Here is a 27109-nt window from a genome sequence, read left to right as displayed (position 1 = left end):
AAATGAACGGGCGTGCTGTGTGTACATCGCCTCGCCTCTCCTTACCTCTCTCAGTCGTTTCTCGTGCTTGTCGTTTTGATATAGGCCGATTGGAGAGCGTCAGCTCTCGCGTCAGCTGAGCAAAGTCGAGACAAGTCGAGACAGTCGAGACACACTATAGGCTGGTCTGCAGCGAGTAAGAGGGGGAAAAAACATTAAGTTAAGGGCGCGTGGCGAAAGTACTCATACGTGACATTAAAAAGCCTGTTGCGGTGGCCGGGAATCGAACCCGGACCAACTGCTTGGAAGGCAACTATGCTGACCATTACACCACCACCGCACAAGCGAGCGCCCCGACGCCGCGCTGTGTCGGCTTCCCGCCTGTCGGCAGCGGCCGAAGGTGATCGTACCTGGCAGGCGCATTTCGAGGTAGGCTAGGGGAGCACATCCAGGCGCGTTCGGACAGCGTATCCGCGCACATTTCGCATCCTTGGCAAGAGTCGGCGCCGGCGACGCAAGAGTACGCAGAGGACCGCGTTCTGGCGGCATTTTTAAGCAGTACAGTGCAGGATTCAGCGTCTGCAGCATCTTCTCGACAGAATGCTACGGCGCTTGACGGCAGTCCCACTTTCCCTTGAGACATCTGCTCGGGAAGCAGCGTGCAGTTACTACCGGCCCGAGCATCGGTGGTTCAGTGGTAGAATGCTCGCCTGCCACGCGGGCGGCCCGGGTTCGATTCCCGGCCGATGCATCATTTTGCTTTTCCCACGATAATGCTGCCGTGTGGCTTGCGCGCTTGAGATGCACGATCCACATGAATGTATAGCAGGATTCCCTTGAGAAGAACCGAGAACGCAGCACTCGCGGGTCCCCACTAGGACGCTCGCATGGTGTTCTACAGACTAGCGTCGGCCTGGCCTCGCAAGTTGCTGTGTCCAGGTGCCTCCGAGGCACTGAACGTTAACGACAAGGAGTGCTGCCTATCGTTTGCAAATCTGCAGCAACACCGCAATCAACTGGGCTGGCAATGCACGTGTAGCAACAGAACACGTTATCCAGGAAGTACAGTGTCTTTACGTCTAACATTGGGTGTGGTACTTACCCAGTTTCCAGGACAAGCGCTTCACCTGTGCCTCGGTAGCGCAGTAGGCAGCGCGTAAGTCTCATAATCTTAAGGTCGTGAGTTCGATCCTCACCCGGGGCATTTAATTTTCTGTGACTGATGGTGATGCTGTTGCTAGGGCACCAACTTATTTCTTGTTTTTTATCCACAACGTTTTCAACGCTTCAGCGGGAAAATGTTTACTCCCTGTTATTGCTACTTACAGCTTCCCTTTTCCTCTTCTCCTAGCACAGCATGAAGCCAAAAACATTGCTCTGAGACGTTTGAGGTGCGCGCCTTGCCAGTCAGTATGCGCAAAGACGCTCGCAAAGAGAGAAGGGCGCCGACGCGGGACACGACACGAAATGCTACAAGCGACCGTCCGATCCGCCGCAGGAACGCCCGCATCCGGTGTGGTCTAGTGGCTAGGATACCTGGCTTTCACCCAGGAGGCCCGGGTTCGATTCCCGGTACCGGAACGGAACTTTTTCCACACGAATCGTGACAAGTTTGAGCTGTCCGAGCTGCCGTTTCCCGTCCTGCTCGCAATATATCTACTGTTTCGTGACCGTCAGCAGAGTATAGACGAGGGAAGCAGACATCCGACGACCATAGAAATGGTGTACGGCTTCATGCCATACGTTTGCAGCGTAGGGCTGAGCGAGTGCAACTGTCGAGGCCCGTTAGCTCAGTTGGTTAGAGCGTCGTGCTAATAACGCGAAGGTCGTGGGTTCGATCCCCCCACGGGCCACAACGCTTTTACTACCACGAAAAGGCAGCGCCGATTTCAGCTGGCGAGTGTGATGACCAAAACATCATCACCCTGCGTGGAAGTTGACAGAGGATCCGAACCCGACTTGTCGGGAAGCGCTACAGCATTCACTCGGCAATGGCCATAATATGTTGAATACACTGGTTCTCAACCGATAAAGAGAAGATGAAAGGAAATGTCCGATTGCCGATGCGTAACAACTTTGGCCCTTGTCGGTACTTGGGCGGGAGAGCGCATGGGGACACAGGGTACTGTTGGCAGTTTTACTTCCTATTTTTCTTTCTCCTTTGTTTTCGGAGCTACAGCCCGATTCGGTCAGGGAGACGCCACCGTGAAATGAACGGGCGTGCTGTGTGTACATCGCCTCGCCTCTCCTTACCTCTCTCAGTCGTTTCTCGTGCTTGTCGTTTTGATATAGGCCGATTGGAGAGCGTCAGCTCTCGCGTCAGCTGAGCAAAGTCGAGACAAGTCGAGACAGTCGAGACACACTATAGGCTGGTCTGCAGCGAGTAAGAGGGGGAAAAAACATTAAGTTAAGGGCGCGTGGCGAAAGTACTCATACGTGACATTAAAAAGCCTGTTGCGGTGGCCGGGAATCGAACCCGGACCAACTGCTTGGAAGGCAACTATGCTGACCATTACACCACCACCGCACAAGCGAGCGCCCCGACGCCGCGCTGTGTCGGCTTCCCGCCTGTCGGCAGCGGCCGAAGGTGATCGTACCTGGCAGGCGCATTTCGAGGTAGGCTAGGGGAGCACATCCAGGCGCGTTCGGACAGCGTATCCGCGCACATTTCGCATCCTTGGCAAGAGTCGGCGCCGGCGACGCAAGAGTACGCAGAGGACCGCGTTCTGGCGGCATTTTTAAGCAGTACAGTGCAGGATTCAGCGTCTGCAGCATCTTCTCGACAGAATGCTACGGCGCTTGACGGCAGTCCCACTTTCCCTTGAGACATCTGCTCGGGAAGCAGCGTGCAGTTACTACCGGCCCGAGCATCGGTGGTTCAGTGGCAGAGTGCTCGCCTGCCACGCGGGCGGCCCGGGTTCGATTCCCGGCCGATGCATCATTTTGCTTTTCCCACGATAATGCTGCCGTGTGGCTTGCGCGCTTGAGATGCACGATCCACATGAATGTATAGCTGGATTCCCTTGAGAAGAACCGAGAACGCAGCACTCGCGGGTCCCCACTAGGACGCTCGCATGGTGTTCTACAGACTAGCGTCGGCCTGGCCTCACAAGTTGCTGTGTCCAGGTGCCTCCGAGGCACTGAACGTTAACGACAAGGAGTGCTGCCTATCGTTTGCAAAAGCTGCAGCAACACCGCAATCAACTGGGCTGGCAATGCACGTGTAGCAACAGAACACGTTATCCAGGAAGTACAGTGTCTTTACGTCTAACATTGGGTGTGGTACTTAGCCAGTTTCCAGGACAAGCGCTTCACCTGTGCCTCGGTAGCGCAGTAGGCAGCGCGTAAGTCTCATAATCTTAAGGTCGTGAGTTCGATCCTCACCCGGGGCATTTAATTTTCTGTGACTGATGGTGATGCTGTTGCTAGGGCACCAACTTATTTCTTGTTTGTTATCCACAACGTTTTCAACGCTTCAGCGGGAAAATGTTTACTCCCTGTTATTGCTACTTACAGCTTCCCTTTTCCTCTTCTCCTAGCACAGCATGAAGCCAAAAACATTGCTCTGAGACGTTTGAGGTGCGCGCCTTGCCAGTCAGTATGCGCAAAGACGCTCGCAAAGAGAGAAGGGCGCCGACGCGGGACACGACACGAAATGCTACAAGCGACCGTCCGATCCGCGTCAGGAACGCCCACATCCGGTGTGGTCTAGTGGCTAGGATACCTGGCTTTCACCCAGGAGGCCCGGGTTCGATTCCCGGTACCGGAACGGAACTTTTTCCACACGAATCGTGACAAGTTTGAGCTGTCCGAGCTGCCGTTTCCCGTCCTGCTCGCAATATATCTACTGTTTCGTGACCGTCAGCAGAGTATAGACGAGGGAAGCAGACATCCGACGACCATAGAAATGGTGTACGGCTTCATGCCATACGTTTGCAGCGTAGGGCTGAGCGAGCGCAACTGTCGAGGCCCGTTAGCTCAGTTGGTTAGAGCGTCGTGCTAATAACGCGAAGGTCGTGGGTTCGATCCCCCCACGGGCCACAACGCTTTTACTACCACGAAAAGGCAGCGCCGATTTCAGCTGGCGAGTGTGATGACCAAAACATCATCACCCTGCGTGGAAGTTGACAGAGGATCCGAACCCGACTTGTCGGGAAGCGCTACAGCATTCACTCGGCAATGGCCATAATATGTTGAATACACTGGTTCTCAACCGATAAAGAGAAGATGAAAGGAAATGTCCGATTGCCGATGCGTAACAACTTTGGCCCTTGTCGGTACTTGGGCGGGAGAGCGCATGGGGACACAGGGTACTGTTGGCAGTTTTACTTCCTATTTTTCTTTCTCCTTTGTTTTCGGAGCTACAGCCCGATTCGGTCAGGGAGACGCCACCGTGAAATGAACGGGCGTGCTGTGTGTACATCGCCTCGCCTCTCCTTACCTCTCTCAGTCGTTTCTCGTGCTTGTCGTTTTGATATAGGCCGATTGGAGAGCGTCAGCTCTCGCGTCAGCTGAGCAAAGTCGAGACAAGTCGAGACAGTCGAGACAGTCGAGACACACTATAGGCTGGTCTGCAGCGAGTAAGAGGGGGAAAAAACATTAAGTTAAGGGCGCGTGGCGAAAGTACTCATACGTGACATTAAAAAGCCTGTTGCGGTGGCCGGGAATCGAACCCGGACCAACTGCTTGGAAGGCAACTATGCTGACCATTACACCACCACCGCACAAGCGAGCGCCCCGACGCCGCGCTGTGTCGGCTTCCCGCCTGTCGGCAGCGGCCGAAGGTGATCGTACCTGGCAGGCGCATTTCGAGGTAGGCTAGGGGAGCACATCCAGGCGCGTTCGGACAGCGTATCCGCGCACATTTCGCATCCTTGGCAAGAGTCGGCGCCGGCGACGCAAGAGTACGCAGAGGACCGCGTTCTGGCGGCATTTTTAAGCAGTACAGTGCAGGATTCAGCGTCTGCAGCATCTTCTCGACAGAATGCTACGGCGCTTGACGGCAGTCCCACTTTCCCTTGAGACATCTGCTCGGGAAGCAGCGTGCAGTTACTACCGGCCCGAGCATCGGTGGTTCAGTGGTAGAATGCTCGCCTGCCACGCGGGCGGCCCGGGTTCGATTCCCGGCCGATGCATCATTTTGCTTTTCCCACGATAATGCTGCCGTGTGGCTTGCGCGCTTGAGATGCACGATCCACATGAATGTATAGCAGGATTCCCTTGAGAAGAACCGAGAACGCAGCACTCGCGGGTCCCCACTAGGACGCTCGCATGGTGTTCTACAGACTAGCGTCGGCCTGGCCTCGCAAGTTGCTGTGTCCAGGTGCCTCCGAGGCACTGAACGTTAACGACAAGGAGTGCTGCCTATCGTTTGCAAAAGCTGCAGCAACACCGCAATCAACTGGGCTGGCAATGCACGTGTAGCAACAGAACACGTTATCCAGGAAGTACAGTGTCTTTACGTCTAACATTGGGTGTGGTACTTAGCCAGTTTCCAGGACAAGCGCTTCACCTGTGCCTCGGTAGCGCAGTAGGCAGCGCGTAAGTCTCATAATCTTAAGGTCGTGAGTTCGATCCTCACCCGGGGCATTTAATTTTCTGTGACTGATGGTGATGCTGTTGCTAGGGCACCAACTTATTTCTTGTTTGTTATCCACAACGTTTTCAACGCTTCAGCGGGAAAATGTTTACTCCCTGTTATTGCTACTTACAGCTTCCCTTTTCCTCTTCTCCTAGCACAGCATGAAGCCAAAAACATTGCTCTGAGACGTTTGAGGTGCGCGCCTTGCCAGTCAGTATGCGCAAAGACGCTCGCAAAGAGAGAAGGGCGCCGACGCGGGACACGACACGAAATGCTACAAGCGACCGTCCGATCCGCGTCAGGAACGCCCACATCCGGTGTGGTCTAGTGGCTAGGATACCTGGCTTTCACCCAGGAGGCCCGGGTTCGATTCGCGGTACCGGAACGGAACTTTTTCCACACGAATCGTGACAAGTTTGAGCTGTCCGAGCTGCCGTTTCCCGTCCTGCTCGCAATATATCTACTGTTTCGTGACCGTCAGCAGAGTATAGACGAGGGAAGCAGACATCCGACGACCATAGAAATGGTGTACGGCTTCATGCCATACGTTTGCAGCGTAGGGCTGAGCGAGCGCAACTGTCGAGGCCCGTTAGCTCAGTTGGTTAGAGCGTCGTGCTAATAACGCGAAGGTCGTGGGTTCGATCCCCCCACGGGCCACAACGCTTTTACTACCACGAAAAGGCAGCGCCGATTTCAGCTGGCGAGTGTGATGACCAAAACATCATCACCCTGCGTGGAAGTTGACAGAGGATCCGAACCCGACTTGTCGGGAAGCGCTACAGCATTCACTCGGCAATGGCCATAATATGTTGAATACACTGGTTCTCAACCGATAAAGAGAAGATGAAAGGAAATGTCCGATTGCCGATGCGTAACAACTTTGGCCCTTGTCGGTACTTGGGCGGGAGAGCGCATGGGGACACAGGGTACTGTTGGCAGTTTTACTTCCTATTTTTCTTTCTCCTTTGTTTTCGGAGCTACAGCCCGATTCGGTCAGGGAGACGCCACCGTGAAATGAACGGGCGTGCTGTGTGTACATCGCCTCGCCTCTCCTTACCTCTCTCAGTCGTTTCTCGTGCTTGTCGTTTTGATATAGGCCGATTGGAGAGCGTCAGCTCTCGCGTCAGCTGAGCAAAGTCGAGACAAGTCGAGACAGTCGAGACACACTATAGGCTGGTCTGCAGCGAGTAAGAGGGGGAAAAAACATTAAGTTAAGGGCGCGTGGCGAAAGTACTCATACGTGACATTAAAAAGCCTGTTGCGGTGGCCGGGAATCGAACCCGGACCAACTGCTTGGAAGGCAACTATGCTGACCATTACACCACCACCGCACAAGCGAGCGCCCCGACGCCGCGCTGTGTCGGCTTCCCGCCTGTCGGCAGCGGCCGAAGGTGATCGTACCTGGCAGGCGCATTTCGAGGTAGGCTAGGGGAGCACATCCAGGCGCGTTCGGACAGCGTATCCGCGCACATTTCGCATCCTTGGCAAGAGTCGGCGCCGGCGACGCAAGAGTACGCAGAGGACCGCGTTCTGGCGGCATTTTTAAGCAGTACAGTGCAGGATTCAGCGTCTGCAGCATCTTCTCGACAGAATGCTACGGCGCTTGACGGCAGTCCCACTTTCCCTTGAGACATCTGCTCGGGAAGCAGCGTGCAGTTACTACCGGCCCGAGCATCGGTGGTTCAGTGGTAGAATGCTCGCCTGCCACGCGGGCGGCCCGGGTTCGATTCCCGGCCGATGCATCATTTTGCTTTTCCCACGATAATGCTGCCGTGTGGCTTGCGCGCTTGAGATGCACGATCCACATGAATGTATAGCAGGATTCCCTTGAGAAGAACCGAGAACGCAGCACTCGCGGGTCCCCACTAGGACGCTCGCATGGTGTTCTACAGACTAGCGTCGGCCTGGCCTCGCAAGTTGCTGTGTCCAGGTGCCTCCGAGGCACTGAACGTTAACGACAAGGAGTGCTGCCTATCGTTTGCAAAAGCTGCAGCAACACCGCAATCAACTGGGCTGGCAATGCACGTGTAGCAACAGAACACGTTATCCAGGAAGTACAGTGTCTTTACGTCTAACATTGGGTGTGGTACTTAGCCAGTTTCCAGGACAAGCGCTTCACCTGTGCCTCGGTAGCGCAGTAGGCAGCGCGTAAGTCTCATAATCTTAAGGTCGTGAGTTCGATCCTCACCCGGGGCATTTAATTTTCTGTGACTGATGGTGATGCTGTTGCTAGGGCACCAACTTATTTCTTGTTTGTTATCCACAACGTTTTCAACGCTTCAGCGGGAAAATGTTTACTCCCTGTTATTGCTACTTACAGCTTCCCTTTTCCTCTTCTCCTAGCACAGCATGAAGCCAAAAACATTGCTCTGAGACGTTTGAGGTGCGCGCCTTGCCAGTCAGTATGCGCAAAGACGCTCGCAAAGAGAGAAGGGCGCCGACGCGGGACACGACACGAAATGCTACAAGCGACCGTCCGATCCGCGTCAGGAACGCCCACATCCGGTGTGGTCTAGTGGCTAGGATACCTGGCTTTCACCCAGGAGGCCCGGGTTCGATTCGCGGTACCGGAACGGAACTTTTTCCACACGAATCGTGACAAGTTTGAGCTGTCCGAGCTGCCGTTTCCCGTCCTGCTCGCAATATATCTACTGTTTCGTGACCGTCAGCAGAGTATAGACGAGGGAAGCAGACATCCGACGACCATAGAAATGGTGTACGGCTTCATGCCATACGTTTGCAGCGTAGGGCTGAGCGAGCGCAACTGTCGAGGCCCGTTAGCTCAGTTGGTTAGAGCGTCGTGCTAATAACGCGAAGGTCGTGGGTTCGATCCCCCCACGGGCCACAACGCTTTTACTACCACGAAAAGGCAGCGCCGATTTCAGCTGGCGAGTGTGATGACCAAAACATCATCACCCTGCGTGGAAGTTGACAGAGGATCCGAACCCGACTTGTCGGGAAGCGCTACAGCATTCACTCGGCAATGGCCATAATATGTTGAATACACTGGTTCTCAACCGATAAAGAGAAGATGAAAGGAAATGTCCGATTGCCGATGCGTAACAACTTTGGCCCTTGTCGGTACTTGGGCGGGAGAGCGCATGGGGACACAGGGTACTGTTGGCAGTTTTACTTCCTATTTTTCTTTCTCCTTTGTTTTCGGAGCTACAGCCCGATTCGGTCAGGGAGACGCCACCGTGAAATGAACGGGCGTGCTGTGTGTACATCGCCTCGCCTCTCCTTACCTCTCTCAGTCGTTTCTCGTGCTTGTCGTTTTGATATAGGCCGATTGGAGAGCGTCAGCTCTCGCGTCAGCTGAGCAAAGTCGAGACAAGTCGAGACAGTCGAGACACACTATAGGCTGGTCTGCAGCGAGTAAGAGGGGGAAAAAACATTAAGTTAAGGGCGCGTGGCGAAAGTACTCATACGTGACATTAAAAAGCCTGTTGCGGTGGCCGGGAATCGAACCCGGACCAACTGCTTGGAAGGCAACTATGCTGACCATTACACCACCACCGCACAAGCGAGCGCCCCGACGCCGCGCTGTGTCGGCTTCCCGCCTGTCGGCAGCGGCCGAAGGTGATCGTACCTGGCAGGCGCATTTCGAGGTAGGCTAGGGGAGCACATCCAGGCGCGTTCGGACAGCGTATCCGCGCACATTTCGCATCCTTGGCAAGAGTCGGCGCCGGCGACGCAAGAGTACGCAGAGGACCGCGTTCTGGCGGCATTTTTAAGCAGTACAGTGCAGGATTCAGCGTCTGCAGCATCTTCTCGACAGAATGCTACGGCGCTTGACGGCAGTCCCACTTTCCCTTGAGACATCTGCTCGGGAAGCAGCGTGCAGTTACTACCGGCCCGAGCATCGGTGGTTCAGTGGTAGAATGCTCGCCTGCCACGCGGGCGGCCCGGGTTCGATTCCCGGCCGATGCATCATTTTGCTTTTCCCACGATAATGCTGCCGTGTGGCTTGCGCGCTTGAGATGCACGATCCACATGAATGTATAGCAGGATTCCCTTGAGAAGAACCGAGAACGCAGCACTCGCGGGTCCCCACTAGGACGCTCGCATGGTGTTCTACAGACTAGCGTCGGCCTGGCCTCGCAAGTTGCTGTGTCCAGGTGCCTCCGAGGCACTGAACGTTAACGACAAGGAGTGCTGCCTATCGTTTGCAAATCTGCAGCAACACCGCAATCAACTGGGCTGGCAATGCACGTGTAGCAACAGAACACGTTATCCAGGAAGTACAGTGTCTTTACGTCTAACATTGGGTGTGGTACTTAGCCAGTTTCCAGGACAAGCGCTTCACCTGTGCCTCGGTAGCGCAGTAGGCAGCGCGTAAGTCTCATAATCTTAAGGTCGTGAGTTCGATCCTCACCCGGGGCATTTAATTTTCTGTGACTGATGGTGATGCTGTTGCTAGGGCACCAACTTATTTCTTGTTTTTTATCCACAACGTTTTCAACGCTTCAGCGGGAAAATGTTTACTCCCTGTTATTGCTACTTACAGCTTCCCTTTTCCTCTTCTCCTAGCACAGCATGAAGCCAAAAACATTGCTCTGAGACGTTTGAGGTGCGCGCCTTGCCAGTCAGTATGCGCAAAGACGCTCGCAAAGAGAGAAGGGCGCCGACGCGGGACACGACACGAAATGCTACAAGCGACCGTCCGATCCGCGTCAGGAACGCCCACATCCGGTGTGGTCTAGTGGCTAGGATACCTGGCTTTCACCCAGGAGGCCCGGGTTCGATTCCCGGTACCGGAACGGAACTTTTTCCACACGAATCGTGACAAGTTTGAGCTGTCCGAGCTGCCGTTTCCCGTCCTGCTCGCAATATATCTACTGTTTCGTGACCGTCAGCAGAGTATAGACGAGGGAAGCAGACATCCGACGACCATAGAAATGGTGTACGGCTTCATGCCATACGTTTGCAGCGTAGGGCTGAGCGAGCGCAACTGTCGAGGCCCGTTAGCTCAGTTGGTTAGAGCGTCGTGCTAATAACGCGAAGGTCGTGGGTTCGATCCCCCCACGGGCCACAACGCTTTTACTACCACGAAAAGGCAGCGCCGATTTCAGCTGGCGAGTGTGATGACCAAAACATCATCACCCTGCGTGGAAGTTGACAGAGGATCCGAACCCGACTTGTCGGGAAGCGCTACAGCATTCACTCGGCAATGGCCATAATATGTTGAATACACTGGTTCTCAACCGATAAAGAGAAGATGAAAGGAAATGTCCGATTGCCGATGCGTAACAACTTTGGCCCTTGTCGGTACTTGGGCGGGAGAGCGCATGGGGACACAGGGTACTGTTGGCAGTTTTACTTCCTATTTTTCTTTCTCCTTTGTTTTCGGAGCTACAGCCCGATTCGGTCAGGGAGACGCCACCGTGAAATGAACGGGCGTGCTGTGTGTACATCGCCTCGCCTCTCCTTACCTCTCTCAGTCGTTTCTCGTGCTTGTCGTTTTGATATAGGCCGATTGGAGAGCGTCAGCTCTCGCGTCAGCTGAGCAAAGTCGAGACAAGTCGAGACAGTCGAGACACACTATAGGCTGGTCTGCAGCGAGTAAGAGGGGGAAAAAACATTAAGTTAAGGGCGCGTGGCGAAAGTACTCATACGTGACATTAAAAAGCCTGTTGCGGTGGCCGGGAATCGAACCCGGACCAACTGCTTGGAAGGCAACTATGCTGACCATTACACCACCACCGCACAAGCGAGCGCCCCGACGCCGCGCTGTGTCGGCTTCCCGCCTGTCGGCAGCGGCCGAAGGTGATCGTACCTGGCAGGCGCATTTCGAGGTAGGCTAGGGGAGCACATCCAGGCGCGTTCGGACAGCGTATCCGCGCACATTTCGCATCCTTGGCAAGAGTCGGCGCCGGCGACGCAAGAGTACGCAGAGGACCGCGTTCTGGCGGCATTTTTAAGCAGTACAGTGCAGGATTCAGCGTCTGCAGCATCTTCTCGACAGAATGCTACGGCGCTTGACGGCAGTCCCACTTTCCCTTGAGACATCTGCTCGGGAAGCAGCGTGCAGTTACTACCGGCCCGAGCATCGGTGGTTCAGTGGTAGAATGCTCGCCTGCCACGCGGGCGGCCCGGGTTCGATTCCCGGCCGATGCATCATTTTGCTTTTCCCACGATAATGCTGCCGTGTGGCTTGCGCGCTTGAGATGCACGATCCACATGAATGTATAGCAGGATTCCCTTGAGAAGAACCGAGAACGCAGCACTCGCGGGTCCCCACTAGGACGCTCGCATGGTGTTCTACAGACTAGCGTCGGCCTGGCCTCGCAAGTTGCTGTGTCCAGGTGCCTCCGAGGCACTGAACGTTAACGACAAGGAGTGCTGCCTATCGTTTGCAAATCTGCAGCAACACCGCAATCAACTGGGCTGGCAATGCACGTGTAGCAACAGAACACGTTATCCAGGAAGTACAGTGTCTTTACGTCTAACATTGGGTGTGGTACTTAGCCAGTTTCCAGGACAAGCGCTTCACCTGTGCCTCGGTAGCGCAGTAGGCAGCGCGTAAGTCTCATAATCTTAAGGTCGTGAGTTCGATCCTCACCCGGGGCATTTAATTTTCTGTGACTGATGGTGATGCTGTTGCTAGGGCACCAACTTATTTCTTGTTTTTTATCCACAACGTTTTCAACGCTTCAGCGGGAAAATGTTTACTCCCTGTTATTGCTACTTACAGCTTCCCTTTTCCTCTTCTCCTAGCACAGCATGAAGCCAAAAACATTGCTCTGAGACGTTTGAGGTGCGCGCCTTGCCAGTCAGTATGCGCAAAGACGCTCGCAAAGAGAGAAGGGCGCCGACGCGGGACACGACACGAAATGCTACAAGCGACCGTCCGATCCGCCGCAGGAACGCCCGCATCCGGTGTGGTCTAGTGGCTAGGATACCTGGCTTTCACCCAGGAGGCCCGGGTTCGATTCCCGGTACCGGAACGGAACTTTTTCCACACGAATCGTGACAAGTTTGAGCTGTCCGAGCTGCCGTTTCCCGTCCTGCTCGCAATATATCTACTGTTTCGTGACCGTCAGCAGAGTATAGACGAGGGAAGCAGACATCCGACGACCATAGAAATGGTGTACGGCTTCATGCCATACGTTTGCAGCGTAGGGCTGAGCGAGTGCAACTGTCGAGGCCCGTTAGCTCAGTTGGTTAGAGCGTCGTGCTAATAACGCGAAGGTCGTGGGTTCGATCCCCCCACGGGCCACAACGCTTTTACTACCACGAAAAGGCAGCGCCGATTTCAGCTGGCGAGTGTGATGACCAAAACATCATCACCCTGCGTGGAAGTTGACAGAGGATCCGAACCCGACTTGTCGGGAAGCGCTACAGCATTCACTCGGCAATGGCCATAATATGTTGAATACACTGGTTCTCAACCGATAAAGAGAAGATGAAAGGAAATGTCCGATTGCCGATGCGTAACAACTTTGGCCCTTGTCGGTACTTGGGCGGGAGAGCGCATGGGGACACAGGGTACTGTTGGCAGTTTTACTTCCTATTTTTCTTTCTCCTTTGTTTTCGGAGCTACAGCCCGATTCGGTCAGGGAGACGCCACCGTGAAATGAACGGGCGTGCTGTGTGTACATCGCCTCGCCTCTCCTTACCTCTCTCAGTCGTTTCTCGTGCTTGTCGTTTTGATATAGGCCGATTGGAGAGCGTCAGCTCTCGCGTCAGCTGAGCAAAGTCGAGACAAGTCGAGACAGTCGAGACACACTATAGGCTGGTCTGCAGCGAGTAAGAGGGGGAAAAAACATTAAGTTAAGGGCGCGTGGCGAAAGTACTCATACGTGACATTAAAAAGCCTGTTGCGGTGGCCGGGAATCGAACCCGGACCAACTGCTTGGAAGGCAACTATGCTGACCATTACACCACCACCGCACAAGCGAGCGCCCCGACGCCGCGCTGTGTCGGCTTCCCGCCTGTCGGCAGCGGCCGAAGGTGATCGTACCTGGCAGGCGCATTTCGAGGTAGGCTAGGGGAGCACATCCAGGCGCGTTCGGACAGCGTATCCGCGCACATTTCGCATCCTTGGCAAGAGTCGGCGCCGGCGACGCAAGAGTACGCAGAGGACCGCGTTCTGGCGGCATTTTTAAGCAGTACAGTGCAGGATTCAGCGTCTGCAGCATCTTCTCGACAGAATGCTACGGCGCTTGACGGCAGTCCCACTTTCCCTTGAGACATCTGCTCGGGAAGCAGCGTGCAGTTACTACCGGCCCGAGCATCGGTGGTTCAGTGGCAGAGTGCTCGCCTGCCACGCGGGCGGCCCGGGTTCGATTCCCGGCCGATGCATCATTTTGCTTTTCCCACGATAATGCTGCCGTGTGGCTTGCGCGCTTGAGATGCACGATCCACATGAATGTATAGCTGGATTCCCTTGAGAAGAACCGAGAACGCAGCACTCGCGGGTCCCCACTAGGACGCTCGCATGGTGTTCTACAGACTAGCGTCGGCCTGGCCTCACAAGTTGCTGTGTCCAGGTGCCTCCGAGGCACTGAACGTTAACGACAAGGAGTGCTGCCTATCGTTTGCAAAAGCTGCAGCAACACCGCAATCAACTGGGCTGGCAATGCACGTGTAGCAACAGAACACGTTATCCAGGAAGTACAGTGTCTTTACGTCTAACATTGGGTGTGGTACTTAGCCAGTTTCCAGGACAAGCGCTTCACCTGTGCCTCGGTAGCGCAGTAGGCAGCGCGTAAGTCTCATAATCTTAAGGTCGTGAGTTCGATCCTCACCCGGGGCATTTAATTTTCTGTGACTGATGGTGATGCTGTTGCTAGGGCACCAACTTATTTCTTGTTTGTTATCCACAACGTTTTCAACGCTTCAGCGGGAAAATGTTTACTCCCTGTTATTGCTACTTACAGCTTCCCTTTTCCTCTTCTCCTAGCACAGCATGAAGCCAAAAACATTGCTCTGAGACGTTTGAGGTGCGCGCCTTGCCAGTCAGTATGCGCAAAGACGCTCGCAAAGAGAGAAGGGCGCCGACGCGGGACACGACACGAAATGCTACAAGCGACCGTCCGATCCGCGTCAGGAACGCCCGCATCCGGTGTGGTCTAGTGGCTAGGATACCTGGCTTTCACCCAGGAGGCCCGGGTTCGATTCCCGGTACCGGAACGGAACTTTTTCCACACGAATCGTGACAAGTTTGAGCTGTCCGAGCTGCCGTTTCCCGTCCTGCTCGCAATATATCTACTGTTTCGTGACCGTCAGCAGAGTATAGACGAGGGAAGCAGACATCCGACGACCATAGAAATGGTGTACGGCTTCATGCCATACGTTTGCAGCGTAGGGCTGAGCGAGCGCAACTGTCGAGGCCCGTTAGCTCAGTTGGTTAGAGCGTCGTGCTAATAACGCGAAGGTCGTGGGTTCGATCCCCCCACGGGCCACAACGCTTTTACTACCACGAAAAGGCAGCGCCGATTTCAGCTGGCGAGTGTGATGACCAAAACATCATCACCCTGCGTGGAAGTTGACAGAGGATCCGAACCCGACTTGTCGGGAAGCGCTACAGCATTCACTCGGCAATGGCCATAATATGTTGAATACACTGGTTCTCAACCGATAAAGAGAAGATGAAAGGAAATGTCCGATTGCCGATGCGTAACAACTTTGGCCCTTGTCGGTACTTGGGCGGGAGAGCGCATGGGGACACAGGGTACTGTTGGCAGTTTTACTTCCTATTTTTCTTTCTCCTTTGTTTTCGGAGCTACAGCCCGATTCGGTCAGGGAGACGCCACCGTGAAATGAACGGGCGTGCTGTGTGTACATCGCCTCGCCTCTCCTTACCTCTCTCAGTCGTTTCTCGTGCTTGTCGTTTTGATATAGGCCGATTGGAGAGCGTCAGCTCTCGCGTCAGCTGAGCAAAGTCGAGACAAGTCGAGACAGTCGAGACACACTATAGGCTGGTCTGCAGCGAGTAAGAGGGGGAAAAAACATTAAGTTAAGGGCGCGTGGCGAAAGTACTCATACGTGACATTAAAAAGCCTGTTGCGGTGGCCGGGAATCGAACCCGGACCAACTGCTTGGAAGGCAACTATGCTGACCATTACACCACCACCGCACAAGCGAGCGCCCCGACGCCGCGCTGTGTCGGCTTCCCGCCTGTCGGCAGCGGCCGAAGGTGATCGTACCTGGCAGGCGCATTTCGAGGTAGGCTAGGGGAGCACATCCAGGCGCGTTCGGACAGCGTATCCGCGCACATTTCGCATCCTTGGCAAGAGTCGGCGCCGGCGACGCAAGAGTACGCAGAGGACCGCGTTCTGGCGGCATTTTTAAGCAGTACAGTGCAGGATTCAGCGTCTGCAGCATCTTCTCGACAGAATGCTACGGCGCTTGACGGCAGTCCCACTTTCCCTTGAGACATCTGCTCGGGAAGCAGCGTGCAGTTACTACCGGCCCGAGCATCGGTGGTTCAGTGGTAGAATGCTCGCCTGCCACGCGGGCGGCCCGGGTTCGATTCCCGGCCGATGCATCATTTTGCTTTTCCCACGATAATGCTGCCGTGTGGCTTGCGCGCTTGAGATGCACGATCCACATGAATGTATAGCTGGATTCCCTTGAGAAGAACCGAGAACGCAGCACTCGCGGGTCCCCACTAGGACGCTCGCATGGTGTTCTACAGACTAGCGTCGGCCTGGCCTCACAAGTTGCTGTGTCCAGGTGCCTCCGAGGCACTGAACGTTAACGACAAGGAGTGCTGCCTATCGTTTGCAAAAGCTGCAGCAACACCGCAATCAACTGGGCTGGCAATGCACGTGTAGCAACAGAACACGTTATCCAGGAAGTACAGTGTCTTTACGTCTAACATTGGGTGTGGTACTTAGCCAGTTTCCAGGACAAGCGCTTCACCTGTGCCTCGGTAGCGCAGTAGGCAGCGCGTAAGTCTCATAATCTTAAGGTCGTGAGTTCGATCCTCACCCGGGGCATTTAATTTTCTGTGACTGATGGTGATGCTGTTGCTAGGGCACCAACTTATTTCTTGTTTGTTATCCACAACGTTTTCAACGCTTCAGCGGGAAAATGTTTACTCCCTGTTATTGCTACTTACAGCTTCCCTTTTCCTCTTCTCCTAGCACAGCATGAAGCCAAAAACATTGCTCTGAGACGTTTGAGGTGCGCGCCTTGCCAGTCAGTATGCGCAAAGACGCTCGCAAAGAGAGAAGGGCGCCGACGTGGGACACGACACGAAATGCTACAAGCGACCGTCCGATCCGCGTCAGGAACGCCCACATCCGGTGTGGTCTAGTGGCTAGGATACCTGGCTTTCACCCAGGAGGCCCGGGTTCGATTCCCGGTACCGGAACGGAACTTTTTCCACACGAATCGTGACAAGTTTGAGCTGTCCGAGCTGCCGTTTCCTGTCCTGCTCGCAATATATCTACTGTTTCGTGACCGTCAGCAGAGTATAGACGAGGGAAGCAGACATCCGACGACCATAGAAATGGTGTACGGCTTCATGCCATACGTTTGCAGCGTAGGGCTGAGCGAGCGCAACTGTCGAGGCCCGTTAGCTCAGTTGGTTAGAGCGTCGTGCTAATAACGCGAAGGTCGTGGGTTCGATCCCCCCACGGGCCACAACGCTTTTACTACCACGAAAAGGCAGCGCCGATTTCAGCTGGCGAGTGTGATGACCAAAAGATCATCACCCTGCGTGGAAGTTGACAGAGGATCCGAACCCGACTTGTCGGGAAGCGCTACAGCATTCACTCGGCAATGGCCATAATACGTTGAATACACTGGTTCTCAACCGATAAAGAGAAGATGAAAGGAAATGTCCGATTGCCGATGCGTAACAACTTTGGCCCTTGTCGGTACTTGGGCGGGAGAGCGCATGGGGACACAGGGTACTGTTGGCAGTTTTACTTCCTATTTTTCTTTCTCCTTTGTTTTCGGAGCTACAGCCCGGTTCGGTCAGGGAGACGCCACCGTGAAATGAACGGGCGTGCTGTGTGTACATCGCCCCGCCTCTCCTTACCTCTCTCAGTCGTTTCTCGTGCTTGTCGTTTTGATATAGGCCGATTGGAGAGCGTCAGCTCTCGCGTCAGCTGAGCAAAGTCGAGACAAGTCGAGACAAGTCGAGACAAGTCGAGACAAGTCGAGACAAGTCGAGACAAGTCGAGACAAGTCGAGACAAGTCGAGACAAGTCGAGACAAGTCGAGACAGTCGAGACACACTATAGGCTGGTCTGCAGCGAGTAAGAGGGGGAAAAAACATTAAGTTAAGGGCGCGTGGCGAAAGTACTCATACGTGACATTAAAAAGCCTGTTGCGGTGGCCGGGAATCGAACCCGGACCAACTGCTTGGAAGGCAACTATGCTGACCATTACACCACCACCGCACAAGCGAGCGCCCCGACGCCGCGCTGTGTCGGCTTCCCGCCTGTCGGCAGCGGCCGAAGGTGATCGTACCTGGCAGGCGCATTTCGAGGTAGGCTAGGGGAGCACATCCAGGCGCGTTCGGACAGCGTATCCGCGCACATTTCGCATCCTTGGCAAGAGTCGGCGCCGGCGACGCAAGAGTACGCAGAGGACCGCGTTCTGGCGGCATTTTTAAGCAGTACAGTGCAGGATTCAGCGTCTGCAGCATCTTCTCGACAGAATGCTACGGCGCTTGACGGCAGTCCCACTTTCCCTTGAGACATCTGCTCGGGAAGCAGCGTGCAGTTACTACCGGCCCGAGCATCGGTGGTTCAGTGGCAGAGTGCTCGCCTGCCACGCGGGCGGCCCGGGTTCGATTCCCGGCCGATGCATCATTTTGCTTTTCCCACGATAATGCTGCCGTGTGGCTTGCGCGCTTGAGATGCACGATCCACATGAATGTATAGCTGGATTCCCTTGAGAAGAACCGAGAACGCAGCACTCGCGGGTCCCCACTAGGACGCTCGCATGGTGTTCTACAGACTAGCGTCGGCCTGGCCTCACAAGTTGCTGTGTCCAGGTGCCTCCGAGGCACTGAACGTTAACGACAAGGAGTGCTGCCTATCGTTTGCAAAAGCTGCAGCAACACCGCAATCAACTGGGCTGGCAATGCACGTGTAGCAACAGAACACGTTATCCAGGAAGTACAGTGTCTTTACGTCTAACATTGGGTGTGGTACTTAGCCAGTTTCCAGGACAAGCGCTTCACCTGTGCCTCGGTAGCGCAGTAGGCAGCGCGTAAGTCTCATAATCTTAAGGTCGTGAGTTCGATCCTCACCCGGGGCATTTAATTTTCTGTGACTTATGGTGATGCTGTTGCTAGGGCACCAACTTATTTCTTGTTTGTTATCCACAACGTTTTCAACGCTTCAGCGGGAAAATGTTTACTCCCTGTTATTGCTACTTACAGCTTCCCTTTTCCTCTTCTCCTAGCACAGCATGAAGCCAAAAACATTGCTCTGAGACGTTTGAGGTGCGCGCCTTGCCAGTCAGTATGCGCAAAGACGCTCGCAAAGAGAGAAGGGCGCCGACGCGGGACACGACACGAAATGCTACAAGCGACCGTCCGATCCGCGTCAGGAACGCCCACATCCGGTGTGGTCTAGTGGCTAGGATACCTGGCTTTCACCCAGGAGGCCCGGGTTCGATTCCCGGTACCGGAACGGAACTTTTTCCACACGAATCGTGACAAGTTTGAGCTGTCCGAGCTGCCGTTTCCTGTCCTGCTCGCAATATATCTACTGTTTCGTGACCGTCAGCAGAGTATAGACGAGGGAAGCAGACATCCGACGACCATAGAAATGGTGTACGGCTTCATGCCATACGTTTGCAGCGTAGGGCTGAGCGAGCGCAACTGTCGAGGCCCGTTAGCTCAGTTGGTTAGAGCGTCGTGCTAATAACGCGAAGGTCGTGGGTTCGATCCCCCCACGGGCCACAACGCTTTTACTACCACGAAAAGGCAGCGCCGATTTCAGCTGGCGAGTGTGATGACCAAAAGATCATCACCCTGCGTGGAAGTTGACAGAGGATCCGAACCCGACTTGTCGGGAAGCGCTACAGCATTCACTCGGCAATGGCCATAATACGTTGAATACACTGGTTCTCAACCGATAAAGAGAAGATGAAAGGAAATGTCCGATTGCCGATGCGTAACAACTTTGGCCCTTGTCGGTACTTGGGCGGGAGAGCGCATGGGGACACAGGGTACTGTTGGCAGTTTTACTTCCTATTTTTCTTTCTCCTTTGTTTTCGGAGCTACAGCCCGGTTCGGTCAGGGAGACGCCACCGTGAAATGAACGGGCGTGCTGTGTGTACATCGCCCCGCCTCTCCTTACCTCTCTCAGTCGTTTCTCGTGCTTGTCGTTTTGATATAGGCCGATTGGAGAGCGTCAGCTCTCGCGTCAGCTGAGCAAAGTCGAGACAAGTCGAGACAGTCGAGACACACTATAGGCTGGTCTGCAGCGAGTAAGAGGGGGAAAAAACATTAAGTTAAGGGCGCGTGGCGAAAGTACTCATACGTGACATTAAAAAGCCTGTTGCGGTGGCCGGGAATCGAACCCGGACCAACTGCTTGGAAGGCAACTATGCTGACCATTACACCACCACCGCACAAGCGAGCGCCCCGACGCCGCGCTGTGTCGGCTTCCCGCCTGTCGGCAGCGGCCGAAGGTGATCGTACCTGGCAGGCGCATTTCGAGGTAGGCTAGGGGAGCACATCCAGGCGCGTTCGGACAGCGTATCCGCGCACATTTCGCATCCTTGGCAAGAGTCGGCGCCGGCGACGCAAGAGTACGCAGAGGACCGCGTTCTGGCGGCATTTTTAAGCAGTACAGTGCAGGATTCAGCGTCTGCAGCATCTTCTCGACAGAATGCTACGGCGCTTGACGGCAGTCCCACTTTCCCTTGAGACATCTGCTCGGGAAGCAGCGTGCAGTTACTACCGGCCCGAGCATCGGTGGTTCAGTGGCAGAGTGCTCGCCTGCCACGCGGGCGGCCCGGGTTCGATTCCCGGCCGATGCATCATTTTGCTTTTCCCACGATAATGCTGCCGTGTGGCTTGCGCGCTTGAGATGCACGATCCACATGAATGTATAGCTGGATTCCCTTGAGAAGAACCGAGAACGCAGCACTCGCGGGTCCCCACTAGGACGCTCGCATGGTGTTCTACAGACTAGCGTCGGCCTGGCCTCACAAGTTGCTGTGTCCAGGTGCCTCCGAGGCACTGAACGTTAACGACAAGGAGTGCTGCCTATCGTTTGCAAAAGCTGCAGCAACACCGCAATCAACTGGGCTGGCAATGCACGTGTAGCAACAGAACACGTTATCCAGGAAGTACAGTGTCTTTACGTCTAACATTGGGTGTGGTACTTAGCCAGTTTCCAGGACAAGCGCTTCACCTGTGCCTCGGTAGCGCAGTAGGCAGCGCGTAAGTCTCATAATCTTAAGGTCGTGAGTTCGATCCTCACCCGGGGCATTTAATTTTCTGTGACTGATGGTGATGCTGTTGCTAGGGCACCAACTTATTTCTTGTTTGTTATCCACAACGTTTTCAACGCTTCAGCGGGAAAATGTTTACTCCCTGTTATTGCTACTTACAGCTTCCCTTTTCCTCTTCTCCTAGCACAGCATGAAGCCAAAAACATTGCTCTGAGACGTTTGAGGTGCGCGCCTTGCCAGTCAGTATGCGCAAAGACGCTCGCAAAGAGAGAAGGGCGCCGACGCGGGACACGACACGAAATGCTACAAGCGACCGTCCGATCCGCGTCAGGAACGCCCACATCCGGTGTGGTCTAGTGGCTAGGATACCTGGCTTTCACCCAGGAGGCCCGGGTTCGATTCCCGGTACCGGAACGGAACTTTTTCCACACGAATCGTGACAAGTTTGAGCTGTCCGAGCTGCCGTTTCCTGTCCTGCTCGCAATATATCTACTGTTTCGTGACCGTCAGCAGAGTATAGACGAGGGAAGCAGACATCCGACGACCATAGAAATGGTGTACGGCTTCATGCCATACGTTTGCAGCGTAGGGCTGAGCGAGCGCAACTGTCGAGGCCCGTTAGCTCAGTTGGTTAGAGCGTCGTGCTAATAACGCGAAGGTCGTGGGTTCGATCCCCCCACGGGCCACAACGCTTTTACTACCACGAAAAGGCAGCGCCGATTTCAGCTGGCGAGTGTGATGACCAAAAGATCATCACCCTGCGTGGAAGTTGACAGAGGATCCGAACCCGACTTGTCGGGAAGCGCTACAGCATTCACTCGGCAATGGCCATAATACGTTGAATACACTGGTTCTCAACCGATAAAGAGAAGATGAAAGGAAATGTCCGATTGCCGATGCGTAACAACTTTGGCCCTTGTCGGTACTTGGGCGGGAGAGCGCATGGGGACACAGGGTACTGTTGGCAGTTTTACTTCCTATTTTTCTTTCTCCTTTGTTTTCGGAGCTACAGCCCGGTTCGGTCAGGGAGACGCCACCGTGAAATGAACGGGCGTGCTGTGTGTACATCGCCCCGCCTCTCCTTACCTCTCTCAGTCGTTTCTCGTGCTTGTCGTTTTGATATAGGCCGATTGGAGAGCGTCAGCTCTCGCGTCAGCTGAGCAAAGTCGAGACAAGTCGAGACAGTCGAGACACACTATAGGCTGGTCTGCAGCGAGTAAGAGGGGGAAAAAACATTAAGTTAAGGGCGCGTGGCGAAAGTACTCATACGTGACATTAAAAAGCCTGTTGCGGTGGCCGGGAATCGAACCCGGACCAACTGCTTGGAAGGCAACTATGCTGACCATTACACCACCACCGCACAAGCGAGCGCCCCGACGCCGCGCTGTGTCGGCTTCCCGCCTGTCGGCAGCGGCCGAAGGTGATCGTACCTGGCAGGCGCATTTCGAGGTAGGCTAGGGGAGCACATCCAGGCGCGTTCGGACAGCGTATCCGCGCACATTTCGCATCCTTGGCAAGAGTCGGCGCCGGCGACGCAAGAGTACGCAGAGGACCGCGTTCTGGCGGCATTTTTAAGCAGTACAGTGCAGGATTCAGCGTCTGCAGCATCTTCTCGACAGAATGCTACGGCGCTTGACGGCAGTCCCACTTTCCCTTGAGACATCTGCTCGGGAAGCAGCGTGCAGTTACTACCGGCCCGAGCATCGGTGGTTCAGTGGCAGAGTGCTCGCCTGCCACGCGGGCGGCCCGGGTTCGATTCCCGGCCGATGCATCATTTTGCTTTTCCCACGATAATGCTGCCGTGTGGCTTGCGCGCTTGAGATGCACGATCCACATGAATGTATAGCTGGATTCCCTTGAGAAGAACCGAGAACGCAGCACTCGCGGGTCCCCACTAGGACGCTCGCATGGTGTTCTACAGACTAGCGTCGGCCTGGCCTCACAAGTTGCTGTGTCCAGGTGCCTCCGAGGCACTGAACGTTAACGACAAGGAGTGCTGCCTATCGTTTGCAAAAGCTGCAGCAACACCGCAATCAACTGGGCTGGCAATGCACGTGTAGCAACAGAACACGTTATCCAGGAAGTACAGTGTCTTTACGTCTAACATTGGGTGTGGTACTTAGCCAGTTTCCAGGACAAGCGCTTCACCTGTGCCTCGGTAGCGCAGTAGGCAGCGCGTAAGTCTCATAATCTTAAGGTCGTGAGTTCGATCCTCACCCGGGGCATTTAATTTTCTGTGACTTATGGTGATGCTGTTGCTAGGGCACCAACTTATTTCTTGTTTGTTATCCACAACGTTTTCAACGCTTCAGCGGGAAAATGTTTACTCCCTGTTATTGCTACTTACAGCTTCCCTTTTCCTCTTCTCCTAGCACAGCATGAAGCCAAAAACATTGCTCTGAGACGTTTGAGGTGCGCGCCTTGCCAGTCAGTATGCGCAAAGACGCTCGCAAAGAGAGAAGGGCGCCGACGCGGGACACGACACGAAATGCTACAAGCGACCGTCCGATCCGCGTCAGGAACGCCCACATCCGGTGTGGTCTAGTGGCTAGGATACCTGGCTTTCACCCAGGAGGCCCGGGTTCGATTCCCGGTACCGGAACGGAACTTTTTCCACACGAATCGTGACAAGTTTGAGCTGTCCGAGCTGCCGTTTCCTGTCCTGCTCGCAATATATCTACTGTTTCGTGACCGTCAGCAGAGTATAGACGAGGGAAGCAGACATCCGACGACCATAGAAATGGTGTACGGCTTCATGCCATACGTTTGCAGCGTAGGGCTGAGCGAGCGCAACTGTCGAGGCCCGTTAGCTCAGTTGGTTAGAGCGTCGTGCTAATAACGCGAAGGTCGTGGGTTCGATCCCCCCACGGGCCACAACGCTTTTACTACCACGAAAAGGCAGCGCCGATTTCAGCTGGCGAGTGTGATGACCAAAAGATCATCACCCTGCGTGGAAGTTGACAGAGGATCCGAACCCGACTTGTCGGGAAGCGCTACAGCATTCACTCGGCAATGGCCATAATACGTTGAATACACTGGTTCTCAACCGATAAAGAGAAGATGAAAGGAAATGTCCGATTGCCGATGCGTAACAACTTTGGCCCTTGTCGGTACTTGGGCGGGAGAGCGCATGGGGACACAGGGTACTGTTGGCAGTTTTACTTCCTATTTTTCTTTCTCCTTTGTTTTCGGAGCTACAGCCCGGTTCGGTCAGGGAGACGCCACCGTGAAATGAACGGGCGTGCTGTGTGTACATCGCCCCGCCTCTCCTTACCTCTCTCAGTCGTTTCTCGTGCTTGTCGTTTTGATATAGGCCGATTGGAGAGCGTCAGCTCTCGCGTCAGCTGAGCAAAGTCGAGACAAGTCGAGACAGTCGAGACACACTATAGGCTGGTCTGCAGCGAGTAAGAGGGGGAAAAAACATTAAGTTAAGGGCGCGTGGCGAAAGTACTCATACGTGACATTAAAAAGCCTGTTGCGGTGGCCGGGAATCGAACCCGGACCAACTGCTTGGAAGGCAACTATGCTGACCATTACACCACCACCGCACAAGCGAGCGCCCCGACGCCGCGCTGTGTCGGCTTCCCGCCTGTCGGCAGCGGCCGAAGGTGATCGTACCTGGCAGGCGCATTTCGAGGTAGGCTAGGGGAGCACATCCAGGCGCGTTCGGACAGCGTATCCGCGCACATTTCGCATCCTTGGCAAGAGTCGGCGCCGGCGACGCAAGAGTACGCAGAGGACCGCGTTCTGGCGGCATTTTTAAGCAGTACAGTGCAGGATTCAGCGTCTGCAGCATCTTCTCGACAGAATGCTACGGCGCTTGACGGCAGTCCCACTTTCCCTTGAGACATCTGCTCGGGAAGCAGCGTGCAGTTACTACCGGCCCGAGCATCGGTGGTTCAGTGGCAGAGTGCTCGCCTGCCACGCGGGCGGCCCGGGTTCGATTCCCGGCCGATGCATCATTTTGCTTTTCCCACGATAATGCTGCCGTGTGGCTTGCGCGCTTGAGATGCACGATCCACATGAATGTATAGCTGGATTCCCTTGAGAAGAACCGAGAACGCAGCACTCGCGGGTCCCCACTAGGACGCTCGCATGGTGTTCTACAGACTAGCGTCGGCCTGGCCTCACAAGTTGCTGTGTCCAGGTGCCTCCGAGGCACTGAACGTTAACGACAAGGAGTGCTGCCTATCGTTTGCAAAAGCTGCAGCAACACCGCAATCAACTGGGCTGGCAATGCACGTGTAGCAACAGAACACGTTATCCAGGAAGTACAGTGTCTTTACGTCTAACATTGGGTGTGGTACTTAGCCAGTTTCCAGGACAAGCGCTTCACCTGTGCCTCGGTAGCGCAGTAGGCAGCGCGTAAGTCTCATAATCTTAAGGTCGTGAGTTCGATCCTCACCCGGGGCATTTAATTTTCTGTGACTGATGGTGATGCTGTTGCTAGGGCACCAACTTATTTCTTGTTTGTTATCCACAACGTTTTCAACGCTTCAGCGGGAAAATGTTTACTCCCTGTTATTGCTACTTACAGCTTCCCTTTTCCTCTTCTCCTAGCACAGCATGAAGCCAAAAACATTGCTCTGAGACGTTTGAGGTGCGCGCCTTGCCAGTCAGTATGCGCAAAGACGCTCGCAAAGAGAGAAGGGCGCCGACGCGGGACACGACACGAAATGCTACAAGCGACCGTCCGATCCGCGTCAGGAACGCCCACATCCGGTGTGGTCTAGTGGCTAGGATACCTGGCTTTCACCCAGGAGGCCCGGGTTCGATTCCCGGTACCGGAACGGAACTTTTTCCACACGAATCGTGACAAGTTTGAGCTGTCCGAGCTGCCGTTTCCTGTCCTGCTCGCAATATATCTACTGTTTCGTGACCGTCAGCAGAGTATAGACGAGGGAAGCAGACATCCGACGACCATAGAAATGGTGTACGGCTTCATGCCATACGTTTGCAGCGTAGGGCTGAGCGAGCGCAACTGTCGAGGCCCGTTAGCTCAGTTGGTTAGAGCGTCGTGCTAATAACGCGAAGGTCGTGGGTTCGATCCCCCCACGGGCCACAACGCTTTTACTACCACGAAAAGGCAGCGCCGATTTCAGCTGGCGAGTGTGATGACCAAAAGATCATCACCCTGCGTGGAAGTTGACAGAGGATCCGAACCCGACTTGTCGGGAAGCGCTACAGCATTCACTCGGCAATGGCCATAATACGTTGAATACACTGGTTCTCAACCGATAAAGAGAAGATGAAAGGAAATGTCCGATTGCCGATGCGTAACAACTTTGGCCCTTGTCGGTACTTGGGCGGGAGAGCGCATGGGGACACAGGGTACTGTTGGCAGTTTTACTTCCTATTTTTCTTTCTCCTTTGTTTTCGGAGCTACAGCCCGGTTCGGTCAGGGAGACGCCACCGTGAAATGAACGGGCGTGCTGTGTGTACATCGCCCCGCCTCTCCTTACCTCTCTCAGTCGTTTCTCGTGCTTGTCGTTTTGATATAGGCCGATTGGAGAGCGTCAGCTCTCGCGTCAGCTGAGCAAAGTCGAGACAAGTCGAGACAGTCGAGACACACTATAGGCTGGTCTGCAGCGAGTAAGAGGGGGAAAAAACATTAAGTTAAGGGCGCGTGGCGAAAGTACTCATACGTGACATTAAAAAGCCTGTTGCGGTGGCCGGGAATCGAACCCGGACCAACTGCTTGGAAGGCAACTATGCTGACCATTACACCACCACCGCACAAGCGAGCGCCCCGACGCCGCGCTGTGTCGGCTTCCCGCCTGTCGGCAGCGGCCGAAGGTGATCGTACCTGGCAGGCGCATTTCGAGGTAGGCTAGGGGAGCACATCCAGGCGCGTTCGGACAGCGTATCCGCGCACATTTCGCATCCTTGGCAAGAGTCGGCGCCGGCGACGCAAGAGTACGCAGAGGACCGCGTTCTGGCGGCATTTTTAAGCAGTACAGTGCAGGATTCAGCGTCTGCAGCATCTTCTCGACAGAATGCTACGGCGCTTGACGGCAGTCCCACTTTCCCTTGAGACATCTGCTCGGGAAGCAGCGTGCAGTTACTACCGGCCCGAGCATCGGTGGTTCAGTGGTAGAATGCTCGCCTGCCACGCGGGCGGCCCGGGTTCGATTCCCGGCCGATGCATCATTTTGCTTTTCCCACGATAATGCT

The 27109-nt window shown here is 54.8% G+C and overlaps 62 non-coding genes across 62 annotated transcripts; 49 read left to right on the top strand and 13 right to left on the bottom strand.

The window, feature by feature from the left end:
• Positions 1-247: 247 nt before the first annotated feature.
• On the bottom strand, positions 248-319 carry Trnag-ucc (transfer RNA glycine (anticodon UCC)). Its single transcript has one exon. It is a non-coding gene; the product is annotated as a tRNA-Gly (tRNA).
• Positions 320-659: 340 nt separating this feature from the next.
• On the top strand, positions 660-730 carry Trnag-gcc (transfer RNA glycine (anticodon GCC)). The gene has a single exon. It is a non-coding gene; the product is annotated as a tRNA-Gly (tRNA).
• Positions 731-1110: 380 nt separating this feature from the next.
• On the top strand, positions 1111-1183 carry Trnam-cau (transfer RNA methionine (anticodon CAU)). The gene has a single exon. It is a non-coding gene; the product is annotated as a tRNA-Met (tRNA).
• Positions 1184-1488: 305 nt separating this feature from the next.
• Trnae-uuc (transfer RNA glutamic acid (anticodon UUC)) lies at positions 1489-1560 on the top strand. Its single transcript has one exon. It is a non-coding gene; the product is annotated as a tRNA-Glu (tRNA).
• A 198-nt stretch (positions 1561-1758) lies between these two features.
• Trnai-aau (transfer RNA isoleucine (anticodon AAU)) lies at positions 1759-1832 on the top strand. The gene has a single exon. It is a non-coding gene; the product is annotated as a tRNA-Ile (tRNA).
• Positions 1833-2434: 602 nt separating this feature from the next.
• Positions 2435-2506, bottom strand: Trnag-ucc (transfer RNA glycine (anticodon UCC)). Its single transcript has one exon. It is a non-coding gene; the product is annotated as a tRNA-Gly (tRNA).
• Positions 2507-2846: 340 nt separating this feature from the next.
• Positions 2847-2917, top strand: Trnag-gcc (transfer RNA glycine (anticodon GCC)). The gene has a single exon. It is a non-coding gene; the product is annotated as a tRNA-Gly (tRNA).
• A 381-nt stretch (positions 2918-3298) lies between these two features.
• Positions 3299-3371, top strand: Trnam-cau (transfer RNA methionine (anticodon CAU)). The gene has a single exon. It is a non-coding gene; the product is annotated as a tRNA-Met (tRNA).
• Positions 3372-3676: 305 nt separating this feature from the next.
• Trnae-uuc (transfer RNA glutamic acid (anticodon UUC)) lies at positions 3677-3748 on the top strand. Its single transcript has one exon. It is a non-coding gene; the product is annotated as a tRNA-Glu (tRNA).
• Positions 3749-3946: 198 nt separating this feature from the next.
• Positions 3947-4020, top strand: Trnai-aau (transfer RNA isoleucine (anticodon AAU)). The gene has a single exon. It is a non-coding gene; the product is annotated as a tRNA-Ile (tRNA).
• Positions 4021-4631: 611 nt separating this feature from the next.
• Positions 4632-4703, bottom strand: Trnag-ucc (transfer RNA glycine (anticodon UCC)). Its single transcript has one exon. It is a non-coding gene; the product is annotated as a tRNA-Gly (tRNA).
• Positions 4704-5043: 340 nt separating this feature from the next.
• On the top strand, positions 5044-5114 carry Trnag-gcc (transfer RNA glycine (anticodon GCC)). The gene has a single exon. It is a non-coding gene; the product is annotated as a tRNA-Gly (tRNA).
• Positions 5115-5495: 381 nt separating this feature from the next.
• Trnam-cau (transfer RNA methionine (anticodon CAU)) lies at positions 5496-5568 on the top strand. Its single transcript has one exon. It is a non-coding gene; the product is annotated as a tRNA-Met (tRNA).
• Positions 5569-5873: 305 nt separating this feature from the next.
• Positions 5874-5945, top strand: Trnae-uuc (transfer RNA glutamic acid (anticodon UUC)). The gene has a single exon. It is a non-coding gene; the product is annotated as a tRNA-Glu (tRNA).
• Positions 5946-6143: 198 nt separating this feature from the next.
• Positions 6144-6217, top strand: Trnai-aau (transfer RNA isoleucine (anticodon AAU)). The gene has a single exon. It is a non-coding gene; the product is annotated as a tRNA-Ile (tRNA).
• A 602-nt stretch (positions 6218-6819) lies between these two features.
• On the bottom strand, positions 6820-6891 carry Trnag-ucc (transfer RNA glycine (anticodon UCC)). Its single transcript has one exon. It is a non-coding gene; the product is annotated as a tRNA-Gly (tRNA).
• A 340-nt stretch (positions 6892-7231) lies between these two features.
• On the top strand, positions 7232-7302 carry Trnag-gcc (transfer RNA glycine (anticodon GCC)). The gene has a single exon. It is a non-coding gene; the product is annotated as a tRNA-Gly (tRNA).
• Positions 7303-7683: 381 nt separating this feature from the next.
• On the top strand, positions 7684-7756 carry Trnam-cau (transfer RNA methionine (anticodon CAU)). Its single transcript has one exon. It is a non-coding gene; the product is annotated as a tRNA-Met (tRNA).
• Positions 7757-8061: 305 nt separating this feature from the next.
• Trnae-uuc (transfer RNA glutamic acid (anticodon UUC)) lies at positions 8062-8133 on the top strand. The gene has a single exon. It is a non-coding gene; the product is annotated as a tRNA-Glu (tRNA).
• Positions 8134-8331: 198 nt separating this feature from the next.
• Trnai-aau (transfer RNA isoleucine (anticodon AAU)) lies at positions 8332-8405 on the top strand. The gene has a single exon. It is a non-coding gene; the product is annotated as a tRNA-Ile (tRNA).
• A 602-nt stretch (positions 8406-9007) lies between these two features.
• Positions 9008-9079, bottom strand: Trnag-ucc (transfer RNA glycine (anticodon UCC)). Its single transcript has one exon. It is a non-coding gene; the product is annotated as a tRNA-Gly (tRNA).
• A 340-nt stretch (positions 9080-9419) lies between these two features.
• Positions 9420-9490, top strand: Trnag-gcc (transfer RNA glycine (anticodon GCC)). Its single transcript has one exon. It is a non-coding gene; the product is annotated as a tRNA-Gly (tRNA).
• Positions 9491-9870: 380 nt separating this feature from the next.
• Trnam-cau (transfer RNA methionine (anticodon CAU)) lies at positions 9871-9943 on the top strand. Its single transcript has one exon. It is a non-coding gene; the product is annotated as a tRNA-Met (tRNA).
• Positions 9944-10248: 305 nt separating this feature from the next.
• Trnae-uuc (transfer RNA glutamic acid (anticodon UUC)) lies at positions 10249-10320 on the top strand. The gene has a single exon. It is a non-coding gene; the product is annotated as a tRNA-Glu (tRNA).
• Positions 10321-10518: 198 nt separating this feature from the next.
• On the top strand, positions 10519-10592 carry Trnai-aau (transfer RNA isoleucine (anticodon AAU)). Its single transcript has one exon. It is a non-coding gene; the product is annotated as a tRNA-Ile (tRNA).
• A 602-nt stretch (positions 10593-11194) lies between these two features.
• Positions 11195-11266, bottom strand: Trnag-ucc (transfer RNA glycine (anticodon UCC)). The gene has a single exon. It is a non-coding gene; the product is annotated as a tRNA-Gly (tRNA).
• Positions 11267-11606: 340 nt separating this feature from the next.
• Positions 11607-11677, top strand: Trnag-gcc (transfer RNA glycine (anticodon GCC)). The gene has a single exon. It is a non-coding gene; the product is annotated as a tRNA-Gly (tRNA).
• A 380-nt stretch (positions 11678-12057) lies between these two features.
• Positions 12058-12130, top strand: Trnam-cau (transfer RNA methionine (anticodon CAU)). Its single transcript has one exon. It is a non-coding gene; the product is annotated as a tRNA-Met (tRNA).
• A 305-nt stretch (positions 12131-12435) lies between these two features.
• Trnae-uuc (transfer RNA glutamic acid (anticodon UUC)) lies at positions 12436-12507 on the top strand. The gene has a single exon. It is a non-coding gene; the product is annotated as a tRNA-Glu (tRNA).
• A 198-nt stretch (positions 12508-12705) lies between these two features.
• On the top strand, positions 12706-12779 carry Trnai-aau (transfer RNA isoleucine (anticodon AAU)). The gene has a single exon. It is a non-coding gene; the product is annotated as a tRNA-Ile (tRNA).
• A 602-nt stretch (positions 12780-13381) lies between these two features.
• Positions 13382-13453, bottom strand: Trnag-ucc (transfer RNA glycine (anticodon UCC)). Its single transcript has one exon. It is a non-coding gene; the product is annotated as a tRNA-Gly (tRNA).
• Positions 13454-13793: 340 nt separating this feature from the next.
• On the top strand, positions 13794-13864 carry Trnag-gcc (transfer RNA glycine (anticodon GCC)). The gene has a single exon. It is a non-coding gene; the product is annotated as a tRNA-Gly (tRNA).
• Positions 13865-14245: 381 nt separating this feature from the next.
• On the top strand, positions 14246-14318 carry Trnam-cau (transfer RNA methionine (anticodon CAU)). Its single transcript has one exon. It is a non-coding gene; the product is annotated as a tRNA-Met (tRNA).
• Positions 14319-14623: 305 nt separating this feature from the next.
• Trnae-uuc (transfer RNA glutamic acid (anticodon UUC)) lies at positions 14624-14695 on the top strand. The gene has a single exon. It is a non-coding gene; the product is annotated as a tRNA-Glu (tRNA).
• A 198-nt stretch (positions 14696-14893) lies between these two features.
• Trnai-aau (transfer RNA isoleucine (anticodon AAU)) lies at positions 14894-14967 on the top strand. Its single transcript has one exon. It is a non-coding gene; the product is annotated as a tRNA-Ile (tRNA).
• Positions 14968-15569: 602 nt separating this feature from the next.
• On the bottom strand, positions 15570-15641 carry Trnag-ucc (transfer RNA glycine (anticodon UCC)). The gene has a single exon. It is a non-coding gene; the product is annotated as a tRNA-Gly (tRNA).
• Positions 15642-15981: 340 nt separating this feature from the next.
• Positions 15982-16052, top strand: Trnag-gcc (transfer RNA glycine (anticodon GCC)). The gene has a single exon. It is a non-coding gene; the product is annotated as a tRNA-Gly (tRNA).
• A 381-nt stretch (positions 16053-16433) lies between these two features.
• Trnam-cau (transfer RNA methionine (anticodon CAU)) lies at positions 16434-16506 on the top strand. The gene has a single exon. It is a non-coding gene; the product is annotated as a tRNA-Met (tRNA).
• A 305-nt stretch (positions 16507-16811) lies between these two features.
• Trnae-uuc (transfer RNA glutamic acid (anticodon UUC)) lies at positions 16812-16883 on the top strand. Its single transcript has one exon. It is a non-coding gene; the product is annotated as a tRNA-Glu (tRNA).
• A 198-nt stretch (positions 16884-17081) lies between these two features.
• Trnai-aau (transfer RNA isoleucine (anticodon AAU)) lies at positions 17082-17155 on the top strand. Its single transcript has one exon. It is a non-coding gene; the product is annotated as a tRNA-Ile (tRNA).
• Positions 17156-17847: 692 nt separating this feature from the next.
• On the bottom strand, positions 17848-17919 carry Trnag-ucc (transfer RNA glycine (anticodon UCC)). The gene has a single exon. It is a non-coding gene; the product is annotated as a tRNA-Gly (tRNA).
• Positions 17920-18259: 340 nt separating this feature from the next.
• On the top strand, positions 18260-18330 carry Trnag-gcc (transfer RNA glycine (anticodon GCC)). Its single transcript has one exon. It is a non-coding gene; the product is annotated as a tRNA-Gly (tRNA).
• Positions 18331-18711: 381 nt separating this feature from the next.
• Positions 18712-18784, top strand: Trnam-cau (transfer RNA methionine (anticodon CAU)). The gene has a single exon. It is a non-coding gene; the product is annotated as a tRNA-Met (tRNA).
• A 305-nt stretch (positions 18785-19089) lies between these two features.
• On the top strand, positions 19090-19161 carry Trnae-uuc (transfer RNA glutamic acid (anticodon UUC)). The gene has a single exon. It is a non-coding gene; the product is annotated as a tRNA-Glu (tRNA).
• A 198-nt stretch (positions 19162-19359) lies between these two features.
• Trnai-aau (transfer RNA isoleucine (anticodon AAU)) lies at positions 19360-19433 on the top strand. Its single transcript has one exon. It is a non-coding gene; the product is annotated as a tRNA-Ile (tRNA).
• A 602-nt stretch (positions 19434-20035) lies between these two features.
• Trnag-ucc (transfer RNA glycine (anticodon UCC)) lies at positions 20036-20107 on the bottom strand. The gene has a single exon. It is a non-coding gene; the product is annotated as a tRNA-Gly (tRNA).
• Positions 20108-20447: 340 nt separating this feature from the next.
• On the top strand, positions 20448-20518 carry Trnag-gcc (transfer RNA glycine (anticodon GCC)). The gene has a single exon. It is a non-coding gene; the product is annotated as a tRNA-Gly (tRNA).
• A 381-nt stretch (positions 20519-20899) lies between these two features.
• Positions 20900-20972, top strand: Trnam-cau (transfer RNA methionine (anticodon CAU)). Its single transcript has one exon. It is a non-coding gene; the product is annotated as a tRNA-Met (tRNA).
• A 305-nt stretch (positions 20973-21277) lies between these two features.
• On the top strand, positions 21278-21349 carry Trnae-uuc (transfer RNA glutamic acid (anticodon UUC)). The gene has a single exon. It is a non-coding gene; the product is annotated as a tRNA-Glu (tRNA).
• A 198-nt stretch (positions 21350-21547) lies between these two features.
• On the top strand, positions 21548-21621 carry Trnai-aau (transfer RNA isoleucine (anticodon AAU)). The gene has a single exon. It is a non-coding gene; the product is annotated as a tRNA-Ile (tRNA).
• Positions 21622-22223: 602 nt separating this feature from the next.
• Trnag-ucc (transfer RNA glycine (anticodon UCC)) lies at positions 22224-22295 on the bottom strand. The gene has a single exon. It is a non-coding gene; the product is annotated as a tRNA-Gly (tRNA).
• Positions 22296-22635: 340 nt separating this feature from the next.
• Positions 22636-22706, top strand: Trnag-gcc (transfer RNA glycine (anticodon GCC)). The gene has a single exon. It is a non-coding gene; the product is annotated as a tRNA-Gly (tRNA).
• A 381-nt stretch (positions 22707-23087) lies between these two features.
• Trnam-cau (transfer RNA methionine (anticodon CAU)) lies at positions 23088-23160 on the top strand. The gene has a single exon. It is a non-coding gene; the product is annotated as a tRNA-Met (tRNA).
• A 305-nt stretch (positions 23161-23465) lies between these two features.
• Trnae-uuc (transfer RNA glutamic acid (anticodon UUC)) lies at positions 23466-23537 on the top strand. The gene has a single exon. It is a non-coding gene; the product is annotated as a tRNA-Glu (tRNA).
• Positions 23538-23735: 198 nt separating this feature from the next.
• Positions 23736-23809, top strand: Trnai-aau (transfer RNA isoleucine (anticodon AAU)). Its single transcript has one exon. It is a non-coding gene; the product is annotated as a tRNA-Ile (tRNA).
• A 602-nt stretch (positions 23810-24411) lies between these two features.
• Trnag-ucc (transfer RNA glycine (anticodon UCC)) lies at positions 24412-24483 on the bottom strand. Its single transcript has one exon. It is a non-coding gene; the product is annotated as a tRNA-Gly (tRNA).
• A 340-nt stretch (positions 24484-24823) lies between these two features.
• Trnag-gcc (transfer RNA glycine (anticodon GCC)) lies at positions 24824-24894 on the top strand. The gene has a single exon. It is a non-coding gene; the product is annotated as a tRNA-Gly (tRNA).
• A 381-nt stretch (positions 24895-25275) lies between these two features.
• Positions 25276-25348, top strand: Trnam-cau (transfer RNA methionine (anticodon CAU)). Its single transcript has one exon. It is a non-coding gene; the product is annotated as a tRNA-Met (tRNA).
• Positions 25349-25653: 305 nt separating this feature from the next.
• Trnae-uuc (transfer RNA glutamic acid (anticodon UUC)) lies at positions 25654-25725 on the top strand. Its single transcript has one exon. It is a non-coding gene; the product is annotated as a tRNA-Glu (tRNA).
• Positions 25726-25923: 198 nt separating this feature from the next.
• Positions 25924-25997, top strand: Trnai-aau (transfer RNA isoleucine (anticodon AAU)). Its single transcript has one exon. It is a non-coding gene; the product is annotated as a tRNA-Ile (tRNA).
• Positions 25998-26599: 602 nt separating this feature from the next.
• Trnag-ucc (transfer RNA glycine (anticodon UCC)) lies at positions 26600-26671 on the bottom strand. Its single transcript has one exon. It is a non-coding gene; the product is annotated as a tRNA-Gly (tRNA).
• A 340-nt stretch (positions 26672-27011) lies between these two features.
• On the top strand, positions 27012-27082 carry Trnag-gcc (transfer RNA glycine (anticodon GCC)). The gene has a single exon. It is a non-coding gene; the product is annotated as a tRNA-Gly (tRNA).
• The last annotated feature ends 27 nt before the right edge of the window (positions 27083-27109 follow it).

This window comes from Schistocerca nitens, unplaced genomic scaffold, assembly GCF_023898315.1.
Source record: "Schistocerca nitens isolate TAMUIC-IGC-003100 unplaced genomic scaffold, iqSchNite1.1 HiC_scaffold_250, whole genome shotgun sequence".
NCBI classification, from domain to species: Eukaryota; Metazoa; Arthropoda; class Insecta; order Orthoptera; family Acrididae; genus Schistocerca; species Schistocerca nitens.
This window is presented reverse-complemented; position numbering and strand designations above follow the sequence as displayed.